Source organism: Macaca mulatta, chromosome 5, assembly GCF_049350105.2.
Source record: "Macaca mulatta isolate MMU2019108-1 chromosome 5, T2T-MMU8v2.0, whole genome shotgun sequence".
In the NCBI taxonomy this organism is placed as follows: domain Eukaryota; kingdom Metazoa; phylum Chordata; class Mammalia; order Primates; family Cercopithecidae; genus Macaca; species Macaca mulatta.
In genome coordinates this window covers 182,486-194,816 of record NC_133410.1, presented here as the reverse complement: position 1 = coordinate 194,816, position 12,331 = coordinate 182,486, and the positions used below count along the sequence as shown (strand labels likewise).

The window sequence follows — 12,331 nt, the reverse complement described above, 5'->3', positions numbered from 1 at the left end:
CCCGGCCGAGTTTCTGTATCTTAATCTATTTTAGCTAATTCCCTATTTTATAACACACAATAGCAAGGAATTCAACCAAAACCCTTATGTTTTTCTAGACCAATTATATTAGAAACTAATTATTTATTCTTAGCAAGGTAAAAACAATATGAATAGTAATAACAACAATTTCTCTTCTGCCAATGAACAGCTGATCAGGTGGTGGCATCAAAACTCACAAAACAATAAAAGGGAAGTAACCCAAATGAAGCTTAAGTCTCCTGTACAGTGTCCATCTTTGTACTGAACACACAATGCTGAATTCAACCATTTATTCATGTGCTCCAGACTGCAAGTTCCTTGATAGTAGGGACCATGACTGCTTTATGTCTTTTTCTAATGACCATATGAAAGAGAAGCAATTAGGTTATTGATCAGTTTGGGTCTCCAGATCTCCTCATTTTTCACCAAAGAACCAGAAAACTGGAGCAATTCTTATCTGGGTAAAAACCAAGGAGATTCTTTCTGTGAGGGGAGGCACAAACCCTGGATGAGTCACTTAATCTTCCTCTGAAATGGGAGCAGAATTAGACCTTCTTGTCAGACTGACCCCAGTCTGCACAGGACATCCTCAAATGTCTCATTACTCAAAGATGCTGGTGAGAGTGTCCCCAGTGACCTTTGGTTGATGCCCCCATAGTGATCCATGGAGGAGACACTCAGGCTGACTTTGTGGGGTGCAAATAGAAAATGGAGCTGTCCTAGTGGACCTGCATATCTTGGCTCCAGATGTGATATCCCCTGCCCGTGATCAGCTAACTCTGAGGTAAGGAAAAGGACAAAAGTACTCTACTCCCATAACACAGTATACAGGAGGAAGGCATACTTGTGATTATGGTTGTCATTAAGGCTCTGGATATTTTGTGGCCTTACCTCCCACTGCTAAGATGCTTGTTACACTTACAGATTCTGCCACAGGATTTTGTTCCCATCAGAAGCCTCTCACACAGCTGTAGCAGGTCACTGAATAAGATCTGGAAAACTCAAAGGGCTCCACTCTAAAAACGGGGCTTAAGATGTCTATGTTGGCCTCTCATGATGCAGAAAATGTCTTCCGTGAGTTTTTCGTATGTCTTCAACCCAAAGTCTGGTCCAGTGTTGGGAATCCTAGGCAGAGGCCAACTTTTATATGCAGATTCTAGGTGGGATCAATGTGCTTCTGCATTCTTAGGGATTAGAGCAAGCACAGTAAAACCAGAGGAGAGATCCCCTCAGTGAGGTTCCTTCAACACATTCTAAAGAATATTTTGACCTAAAAGGAAATACTAGGGTAAACATAATATAAGTAGAGAGTTTTGGGGCCAAAGCTTGAATATTGCAATCCTGGAGTATAAAGCTGCCCTGAATATACACTCCAGTTACAAGTATATTTGTAAAGGAAAAAGGAAGGCAGAGAGGGAACTGATAGAAAGTTGTCAGGAATTCTTATTGGTTTACAATAGTAACATTGGTTAATGATTGGTTATATACATTTTTAAGCTATTGGGTGTGGGTTATGGTGTCCAGTGTGGCATTATTAGGTTAATTTATAGCCACTTGTGCCAACAGCAAGCAATTTCAAAAGACCAACAGTTCAAAGATGGGAACAGTATATCACTGTGGTCTCATTTTAACAAGACTCTGGGTCTGATCATTAAAAGAACATGTATTTCTCAAATAAAAGTTCTTTTCTTCTCTCAAATCCCAGAAAATAAATTCAAAATTTGGAACTGCACATTTAGGTCTTGGAGGGCTGGTGAGCTATGCACATTTGTGGGCATTGGGCCAAGGGGAGGAGGGAGAGAACTGAAGTTCTCAAGTTTAATCAATGCATATGTATGATCCTGGTTGGGTTTATGGGCCCCATGATCTCTGAATCTGTGTCAGATCTGAAGATGACAGGAGCACTGAAGGAGGTGAAATAACTGATTGCTGTTCTGAAGTTATTTTTGTAGAAATCTAGTCTAACTGCTCTAGAAGGGACTGTAGATCCCAAATAGAGAGACTATTTTGTTTGCAGATTTGGGGAGCACCTTGCTGCACTTTGTCGTACAATTGTGGGTTGTGGCTGGAATCCTGAGAATGAAGGTTTTTCTCTCAAGTGAAGCCTGATAGGCACTTTGTATATAACATCTGGTACTTCTAAACAATGTATGGAAAACATGACTAAAATAAAAATTTTCAGCCAGGCACGGTGGCTCACGCCTATAATCCCAACACTTCGGGAGGCCGAGGTGGGTGGATCATGAATTCAGAAGATGGAGACCATCCTGGCCAACATGGTGAAACCCCATCTCTACTAAAAATATAAAAAACTTAGCTGAGTGTGGTGGCGCGCCTGTAGTCCCAGCTACTCGGGAGGCTGAGGCAGGAGAATCACTTGAACCTGGGAGGTGGAGACCGCAGTGAGCTGAGATCGCACTACTGCACTCCAGCCTGGCAACAGAGCAAGACTCCATCTTAAAAAAAAAAAAAAAAAGAGAGAGAGAAAAGAAAAATTATCTCCAATCCCCAAAAAAATTTCCACCATAATAGAACAGCAAGAAAATGTTTTGTTATATAATTAAACCAAAATGTGATGTGCATTAAAGGCAATCTACTAAGAGACTACAAACACAGAAAAAAAGTCACCATTATTAGTTTTCAAGTGGAAGACTTGAAAGCACCATTTACAGTTTATTATTTCACCTAGTAATTTGGGAGGTAATCTGGGTTTTCTAATTGGTAATATTCAAAGGAAAAATAAACTTCCCACATCTTCATGACAGGATGTAGATTCGCAATATGGAGCCAGTTACCTGCTAAAGGCAGCCTCCCACCCTCCTACAGAAACTGTGGTATATATTCTTGCTATTCACATTTCAAAGCAATAGTTTCCAGGTCCTAGATAAAGACAAGTCTGAGTCAAAAAAAGACAAATGACTTATTTAACTGATAAAAATGATATATTTCAAAAACCAGTGAAAATAATTATAAAAATATTCCACCTAAATGCTTTAAGAAAAGGGAGAAGAACAAAAATTCTTCCCTCATTCAAAAGAGAAATCATTAAGCCTCTTCTTTCTAATTTCTATTTGTTCCTACAACAGTCAGGTGTAAAGGCATGGTCTTGAATTCCCTAACGTCTGAATTATTGTAGGCACGTAAGGGATGAACTTGGGCACACTGTGTGCACAGAAGAGGATTTTTGGGGAAGGAAAAAGCAGAAGACAGAAAGGAGCTATCAAGAGCCATGGGGTGGGGACAGGGCACAACTGATGAAAGGACTGGTTTGTGCTACAGGTACAGGCTGAGGCAGGGCTATGCTCTGATTCCTGAGTCCATAAAGGCAGAGGAGATTAGGATCAGATGGTCCAGAAGCTTGGATTGGAGAAGCAAACAGATTCCTGCTACAGATCTGGGGTTGAGATGACCCAGGAGTCCTCTAGGCACTGCGTGTGTTTTTGACAGAAAACTATAGGAGCAAAGCTGCCATGGCCACAATTCCTGAGGGTAGAACCCTGTCCTAGGACGGGTGTGGCCGTGCGAATGCCCAGTGGGCGTGCTCAGGAGTGGGTTAGCATTGGGTGGGGGCTGGCAGCAGGGTGCAGGGAAAGGACATTTCTCAGAACTCCTCCTTTCCTCTTAAGTTCCCAGTCCCCTTTCCCAGGGAGGAGACCTGGAGGAACCCGAGAGTGCCCAGCAGGACCGCGCAAGTGCAGAACCCACTCGCGCCTCCCGCAGACACTAGGCGACTCCCTCCAGCCCAGGCTCAGCCACGTCTTTCTTCTGACAGAAAACGTGCGGAGTTTCCTCAACACCTGTCAATGCTCCAACCCCAACGGGCTGTCCAGCAACTCACTAACGACCCTACCCAGAGTCAGCGCAGACCCACAAGCTCAGCGCTCTTCCCGCAACTGCCCCCCTGCAGACATCAGTCCCTGCCTCTGGACACCCGTCTTCATTTCTGAACGTCTCCAACAAACCAGGGGCGCCCACACCCTCCTCAAGTTCCATAATGTGGCAGAACCACTCAGAACCCAGCGAAGCGCTGTGCGCACGACACCAGCGTATTCTAAAAGATGCCGCTCAGGAACAGCCAGGCGGAGGAGGCGCTCAGGGCAAGGGGACTGGTGGGAAAGTTGGGGCGGGCGGGTGAATGGCTTCCCTTCCTCACACACCTCACAAAAGCCTTTCCTTCAAGACCAACTGGCAGCCCCCAAACCACGAACCACGGGGGCGCTGTCCCATTAATGAGTCCCGTTTGCTCACATGAACTCTGTGTTTTGACGGGGCCTCCATCTCATTCGGAACCGGGTAAAGTAGGGACAGGACCCCGGACCACAGCTCCTGCCACTCGGGCACCGCGCACGCTCCGCGGGCGTCTTCCCGGTGAGCTCCTCACCCCACAGCCCCGGGAAGGTGCGGGACTGCCGGCGCAGAGCTGCACCAGGAGGGCTGCAGGCTGGGCAGAGCCGCTGTGCGGGGACTGACAGGAGCCCGCCTCCCTCAGGGGAGGGGGCTGAGGACCGAGGGCTGAGCGCGAACTCCACTCACAGACTCGGTCCTGCCGCCGCCATTTCCCGCCGGTTCCCATGAGGCCTCCCCAGCCTCGGGACGCCCTGCCCCCTGCCCCTCACACTCACCACTTCCCGACTTCAGGAGTATCCCAGAGTCTTAGATAGGAATCATGCAATACCCGCAGGTCACAGAGCGACAGAGGCTGAGGCTGTGGCAGAATCACCGACGCCTCCCCAAGGAGCTGAAGCAGAGCGATGAGGCCCTAAGGGAGCTCTGGCTGGAGCTACAGGCAAAGGCCCCGCCAGATCCCGGATGCCGCCCCCTCCTCTCCACTGCGCTCCTGATTCGGCAGTTGTCAATCCAGCGCCCTAATTGGATAGGCTATAAGCCCCCCCCCCCCAGGCCTTGAGTGACAGAAGTTGCAACCATACACTACACTGAATGAGGCGAGAGTGATAGGCTCTGGCCTCCAGGCACTTTGAGGCAGGTTTTTGCCTTTGTGTTTGGAGAGGGAGTCTGGCTCTTCTCGCCCAGGCTGGAGTGCAGTGACGAGAAGTCGGCTTTCTGCAACCTCTGCCTCCCGGGTTTAAGGGATTGTCCTGCCTCAGCCTCCCAAGTAGCTTGGATTACGGGTGCCTGCCACCACACCTGGCCAATTTTTGTATTTTTAGTAGAGACAGGGTTTCACCATGTTGGCCAGGCTGGTCTTGAACCAGGTTATCTGTTTGCCTGGGCCTCCCAAAATGCTGGGATTAAAGGTGTGAGGCACCGCGTCTGGCCCAGGCTGGGTTTTATCTCTGTGCTTCGCTTGGTCATTTTTTAACCTTGTGGTGTGTAAGGTTAAGTCCATTTATAATATAAATTGTACACACATGCATGCACACACACGCCCATGTACTCACACACAGGTACACATGCACGCTTGCACATACACATGTTCACAAATGGAAACAATATAATGACAATTATTTTAATGTTTTATAACCTTTCTGGCCTCTGGTCTTTTGTGTAGGACACTGAGATTTTTAAGAAGGAATTAATCCTCTAAAAACTAAAATGTTAGCTATTAGTGAATTTTTAATTTTTTATTAGCCACATCAAAAATAAGAAGAAGAAGAAGTGAAATTGTTTGTGTTAATTTTAGCCTGCTATCTCCAAAATATTACTGTTTTAATATGTGATCAATATAGAATTGAGAGGTGAAGCCAGCTGGACTTCCTGGGTCAAGTGGGGACTTGGAGAACTTTTCTGTCTTGCAAGAGGATTATAAAATGCACCAATCAACACTCTGTAAAAATGCACCAATCAGTGCTCTGTAGCGAACAAGGGGGTTGTAAAATGCACCAATCAACAGGATACTAAAAGTAGCCAATCGCAGGGAGGATTGAAAAAAGGGCACTCTGATAGGACAAAAACGGAACATGGGAGGGGACAATTAAGGGGAAATGGGAGGGGGAATAAAAGCTGGCTACCTCAGGGAGCAGTGGCAACCCACTGGGGTCTCCTTCTATGCTGTGGAAGCTTTATTATTTCCCTCTTCACAATAAACCTTGCTACTGCTCACTCTTGGGGTCCATGCCATCTTTAAAAGCTGTAACACTCACCGTGAAGGTCCGCGGCTTCATTCTTGGTCAGCGAGAGGAGGAACCCACGGGAAGGAACCAACTCCGGACACATAATTAGAAATAAAATATATTTTACCAGGCGCTGTGGCTCACGCCTGTAATCCCAGCACTTTGGGAGGCTGAGGCGGGTGGATCACGAGGTCGGGAGATACAGACCACCCTGGCTAACATGGTGAAACCCCATTTCTACTAAAAATACAAAAAAAATTCGGCAGGCGTTGTGGCGAGTGCCTGTAGTCCCAGCTACTCGGGAGACTGAGGAAGAATGGCATGAACCTGGGAGGCAGAGCTTGCAGTGAGCCATGATCGCACCACTGCATTCCATCCTGGGCGACAGAGCGAGACTCGTCTCAAAAAAATTAAAAAGAAAGTATATTTCTGGTATAATTCTTCTAAACTCACTGTGCATTTTTTGTTTGCAGCACATTTTACTTCAAACCAGCCACATTCCAGGTACCCAGTAGCTACATATGGCAGGTGTCTGCCACATTGAGTGCAGGCATGAGGGCTCTGACCTCAGGGAAGTGAACACGTCTTTTCTGCTAGAAGTGAGGGAACAGCCTCTCTACCAACTTTTCTCCTCAGGCTCAAGGGTGGGTGGAACAGTGCCCCCTAGAGAAAGCAGGGGCTGCAAGCTGAGAGTGTCCACGTGAAGACCACAGTCTCACAGTTGCTGTTTTGTAGAGGTGTGGTGGTCTCAGTTTAGCCAGGTCTGGGCTCTGGTCCACGACCAAGGAGAATGAAGCAGGGCAACACCAGACAGTGAGTTTGGCAGAGTAGGATTTATTAAGCAAAAGGAAAGCTCTCCACAGCAGGAGGGGACCTGAAAGCAGGTTGCCAGAAATGGGCCTAATTTCTTTCTTTCTTTTCTTTTTTTTTTTTTTTTGAGATGGAGTATTGCTCTGTTGCCCATGCTGGAGTGCAGTGGCTTGATCTTAGCTCACTGCAACCTCTGCCTTCCCAGTTCAAGTGATTCTCCAGCCTCAGCCTCCTGAGTAGCAGGGATTACAGGCACCCACCATCATGCCTGGCTAATTTTTTGTATTTTTGTAGAGATGGGGTTTCACTATGTTGTTGGCCAGGCTGGTTTTCAATTCCTGACCTCAGGTGATCTGCCTGCCCCTGCCTCCCAAAGTGCTGGGATTACAGGCATGCGCCACCTCACCCATCTGAGTTATGGGTCTTTTATGAGGCAAGAAAAAAGGAGTCTTCTGTGGGTTCTGCCCAAATGAGAGGGGTAAGTTCCCCACTAAGGGTGCTGCATCTGTGCATGCCTGGGGTTGGCCACAGTGACTCCATGTTGGTTATTACCCATGAGTGCCTAAGCAAAAACTTGGAGAAAGGGGGGTAGGGGAGTGCTAAAACAACAATGCTAATGTCATGTGTATGATATTCTAATAAGCTGGGTCAAGTTTAGGACATCTGAGTTGATTTATTGCGCCTGCACCTAAGTTGAAAAAAAATCCCTTCTGAACAACATCCTGGCATAAGGAAGTTCTTAACCACATTTCTTCCTGCTAGCTACAGGGGCAGTGCTGGTGCGGTCCTGTGGGTGTTTTTTCTCTCCCCAAACCCTCCCTCTCTATCTGCCTCTGACTCCCTCCTCTCTCAGAGATTTGTTTTCCTTTTAAATATCAGACAGTAAACAAAGAATGATGGGGCTCCAGTAGGAGAGAACACAATGTCTTCAGGTCTCTTCACAGCCTTGACCTCCAAAGATTAGATATAGAGAGAATAGATTAAAGGCAAACTTCTTGTTTTCCTATTTATCTTTGGACCTAATTGTCAGACTGAAACTGTGTGTTTTTCTCCTGTGGTGGGGGGCACTGTGTGAGTTTAAGCACCAATCACGGGCCTCCACATCTTCCTGCACTTCTGTTCCCAGAAGGAAGACCGTGAGTGTGAGTTGTCCAGATCCTTGACATTTTGAACAAAGAATTGAACAAAATGCACAAAGTAACAAAGGAACAAAACACAGGAGGAAGCAGCAAAAGTAGAAATTTATTAAAGTGAGAAAGCACTCACAGAGTGGGTGTTGGCTCAAGCAAATGGCTCAAGGACCTGGTTACAAAGTTTTCTGGGTTTTAAGTACAGTTTTTGGGGTCCCTATTGGCTACCCCTTATTTGGATGAAGGATTTTGTCTGTGGCTAATTAAAAACTGAGAGGAATTGACATTCTATGCAGATGAAGGGATGGCCTGTGCTTAGCCTGTGGCCACTCCAAGGCACTCTCTCTTTACATCTGAGGAGTGGTGGAATGGGGAGCGTTGTAGGGAGAGTAGCCTTTGATCCTTTGCCACTCCGGTGTGGGGGGATGGGTTCTTTCTCTTTTGGTTTAGCTGTTGAAAGTTGGCCTTAACTGGTCTTAGGTTCCCTACCCCTAGACCTTGGGGTGTGTGTGTGTGTGTGTGTGTTTTTTTTTTTTTTTAGGAAGTCAGCACAAATTGGCCTGAAGTTCCCTGCCTCCACACCCTATTCTCCTACCTCACTTCTGAATAACCCAATACCATCTTACAACAAATCTATTAAATAAAGGGAAAAGAAAATCAATACTTATAGGGTGCTGAGCATTTGCAGGTTATTTATAATCAATCTGTCCTGGCATCCTGTCTTTAATGGGTATATACATTAGTAAGCTATAACTGCATAACAAACAATCTAAAAACATACTAGCTCATGATTGAGTTGGTTAAAAATTTAGGCTGGGCTCAGCTGGGCCATTCTGCTGGGCTCAGTTTGGCTCCTTCAGGTGTGAGTGGTCAGCTGCTGGTGAATTAGGTGGCTCTGCTTCTGGGAGTGAACTGTCTGTAAACTGAGGCACTTTGGCTTTTCCTTTTCTCAGCATGCTATTTTATCCTCCAGAAAGTTAAAATGGGCTTGTTCTAATAGAGATGAAAGGGTTCTGAAAAAGAAAACAGAAGCATTTAAAACCGTTTTAACCTAGGTACCAAACTGACACACTGTCATATGCACAGCTTTGGCCTGTGCAAATAAGGCAAGAAAAATTCAAGGTTTGGGAAGCAGAATCTGTCTCTTGATGGGAACCACTATAAAATAGTGGTTTTAAAATAAAAAAGACAAATATTTTAAAATTTCTTCTTGTATAAGACACAGTTTTGCTCTTGTCACCCAGGTTGGAGAGCAATGGCATGTCCTGAGCTCGCTGCAACCTCTGCTTTCCAGGTTCAAACGATTCTCCTCCTTCAGCCTCCAGAGTAGCTGGGATTATAGGCACATACCACCATGCCTGGCTAATTTTTTCTATTTTTAGTAGAGACGTGTTTCCCCATGTTGGCCAGGCTGGTCTCGAACTTCTGACCTCAGGTGATCCACCCACCTTCGCCTCCCAAAGTGCTGGGATTACAGGTGTGAGCCACTGTGCCTGGCCAAAAAAAAAATGTGTGACTTATGCAGTCAATTTTATTATGCCTTTTCTAGCAGATGAGGCTTATATAACTGCCCCAAAGCCACTAAGAAGTTGGCTGGGACTCAAGATCAATTTTGCCTGAAAGCAAGAAACAATGGTACCAACCATGTGCCATAAAACTTATACTTCCACAAAAAATATATATAAAGCATCTTGGTTTAAAAATCTATAAACTTATACAGTTGGAAGCTAAAAAATAAACAGTTGGAAGACTTAATGCATATTCTATCTTTTATATAATATGGTAAATGTTAATTTCCACAAAGCAAATGGCTATAACAAAATCCAAGCACCCTTTTCCTCTGAGTCATGGCTTCTGGAAGATGAGGCTGTGCATAAAGATGGGGCTACATACCTCTCCTGAGTCCCAAAACAGATCCATCAACACAGCCACTTTCAGCTCCCCAGGGGGTACCCCAAGAATCACATTCTGCTGCTATTACACTGCCACAACTGAGGAGCCCACTGCATAGCCAGCCCCAGGACTAAGACAGAGTCAGTGAGCCCTGAGGGACATGAAAAACACAACGTGTGTGATAAGATATTAACAAATTAGACTTTACCAAAAAATTTAAAAACTTTAAATTTTCAAAATACAAGCCATAGACTGGGAGGAAATACTCGCAAAACATGTATTTGATAAGAGACATGTTTCCAGAGTGTATAAGAAAAAAACTGATTTTAAAAACTGACAAAAGATTTGAACAGGCCTCACCAAGGTGTTACAGGAAAGGGGTCCTGATATGGACCCCAAAAGAAGGTTCTTGGTTTTCCAGCAAGAATATGGGGCAAGTCCATAGAGTAAAGTGAGACCAAGTTTATTAGAAAAGTAAAGGAATGAAGACTGGCTGTACCACAGGCGGAGATGTGACATGAGTTGTTCTACTGACTATACTTATTTCTTGATTGTATGCTCAATGGAAGGCGGATTATTTGTGAGTTTACCTGAATGAGGAAGGTTCCTCCCCCTTTTAGATTATATAGAGTAACTTGGCATTTGCAAACTGTCATGGTGCTGCTGGGAGTGTCTTTTAGCATGCTAATGTATTATAATTAGCATATAATGAGCAGTGAGGATGACCAGAGGCCACTTTCATCACCATCTTGTTTTTGGTGGGTTTTGGCCAACTTCTTTACTGCATGGCGTCTTATCAGAAAGGTCTTCATGACCTGTATCTTGTGCTGACCTCCTGTCTGATCCTGTGAGTAAGAATGCCTCACTTCCTGGAAATGCAGCTCAGTAGGTTTCAGCCTCAATCTACCTAGCCCCATTCAAGATGGAGTTGCTCTTGTTCAAATGTCTTTGACACAAGAAGATATACAAATGGCAAATGCGCACATAAAAAGATGCCCAACATAAACAGTAGTCTGTATTTGGAAGTAACAAAAATAAGGAAAATGCAAACTAAAACAAAAATGAGAAATTACTATCCACTTATTAAAATGGCTAAAATGAAGACGGCTAACCATACCAAGTTTATATTATCATGTGGAACAACTGGAACACTCACGCTGTTGGTGGGAATGTAAAATGGTAAAACTACTTTAAGAAAAAAATTGGGAACTTCCTAAACAGGTAACCTACCATATAATCTAGCCATTCCACTACCAAATATTTACCCAAGAGAAAGGGAGAAGAGAAAGCATATGTCCACACAAAGATTGCTTACAAACGTTTCATTTTCTTTGTAATAACTCCAAACTGGAACCAGTGAAAATGTCCACCATCAGCTGAATGAATAAGCAAACTGTGACATATCCACACAATGGAATATGACTCAGCAGTGAAACAGAATGTGCTATTGATACATGCTTCAACACGGATGAATCTCAAAATAATTATGCTGAGTGAAAGAAGCCAAAGAGAGAGTGTTATGATTCCATTTATATAAAACTCTAGAAACAAACTGACCTGACATGACAGAAAAAAGATCATTGCTTGCCTAACGATGTGAGGGGAAGAGGCAGGGAGGGTTGAGGAAGATATTACCAAGGAAGACAGGAAATTTGGGGGTGGGATGGGCATATTCATTGTTATTATTGCGGTAATGGCTTTATGGGTGCACATGTATTTTGGAACTTATTAAACTTCATGCTTTATTTTTTTGATACAGGGTCTTGTTTTGTCACCCAGGCTGGAGTGGAGTGTTGGGATCATACCTCACCACAGCTTCGAACTCCAGGGCTTAAGCAATATCCTGCCTTAGCTGCCTGAAAATCAAGTGAAATGCAGCACTGCTCTCCAGGCTGTATGACAGAGTGATACCCTCTCTCAAAAACAGAAGAGAGAAAGAAAAAAAGAAAGAAAGAGAAAGATAAAAAGAAAGAAGAAAGAAAACAGTGATACAATCTTTTGCTTTGTTTTGTATCTTTAATTGTATTGAAGATGACATCTTTTTTTTTTTTTTTTTTTTTTTGCCAGGTTTCAAGTAGAATGGCTAGATGGACCAAATAATATGCACATTTGTAAGGCTATTAAGTCAGTGGGTCTCCAGGAAGCTTGCAACAAGACCCACACCTTCCAGCCACCTTTGTTACCCATTTTCTGTTTTTTTGAGGGGGGTGGAGATGGAGTCTCACTCTGCCACCCAGGCTGGAGTGCAGTGGCATGATCCCGGCTCACTGCAACCTCCGCCTCCTGGGTTCAAGTGATTCTCTTGCCTCAGCCTCCCAAGTAGCTGGGACTACAGGCTTGTGTCACTACACCCAGCTAATTTTTTGTATTTTAGTAGAGACAGGATTTCACATGTTGTCCATACTG

General features: G+C 44.6%; 1 protein-coding gene and 1 long non-coding RNA gene across 2 annotated transcripts in view; one reads left to right on the top strand and one right to left on the bottom strand.

Annotated features, from left to right (window-relative positions):
• Positions 1-4,815, bottom strand: part of ZNF718 (zinc finger protein 718) — a 45,263-nt gene extending 40,448 nt beyond the window's left edge. Inside the window, 1 exon segment of the mRNA XM_078002838.1 lies at positions 2,405-4,815. The gene's annotated coding sequence lies outside the window, so the exon portion shown is untranslated.
• Positions 1-12,331, top strand: part of LOC144341060 (uncharacterized) — a 558,577-nt gene that overhangs the window by 524,700 nt on the left and 21,546 nt on the right. The window lies entirely within an intron of this gene.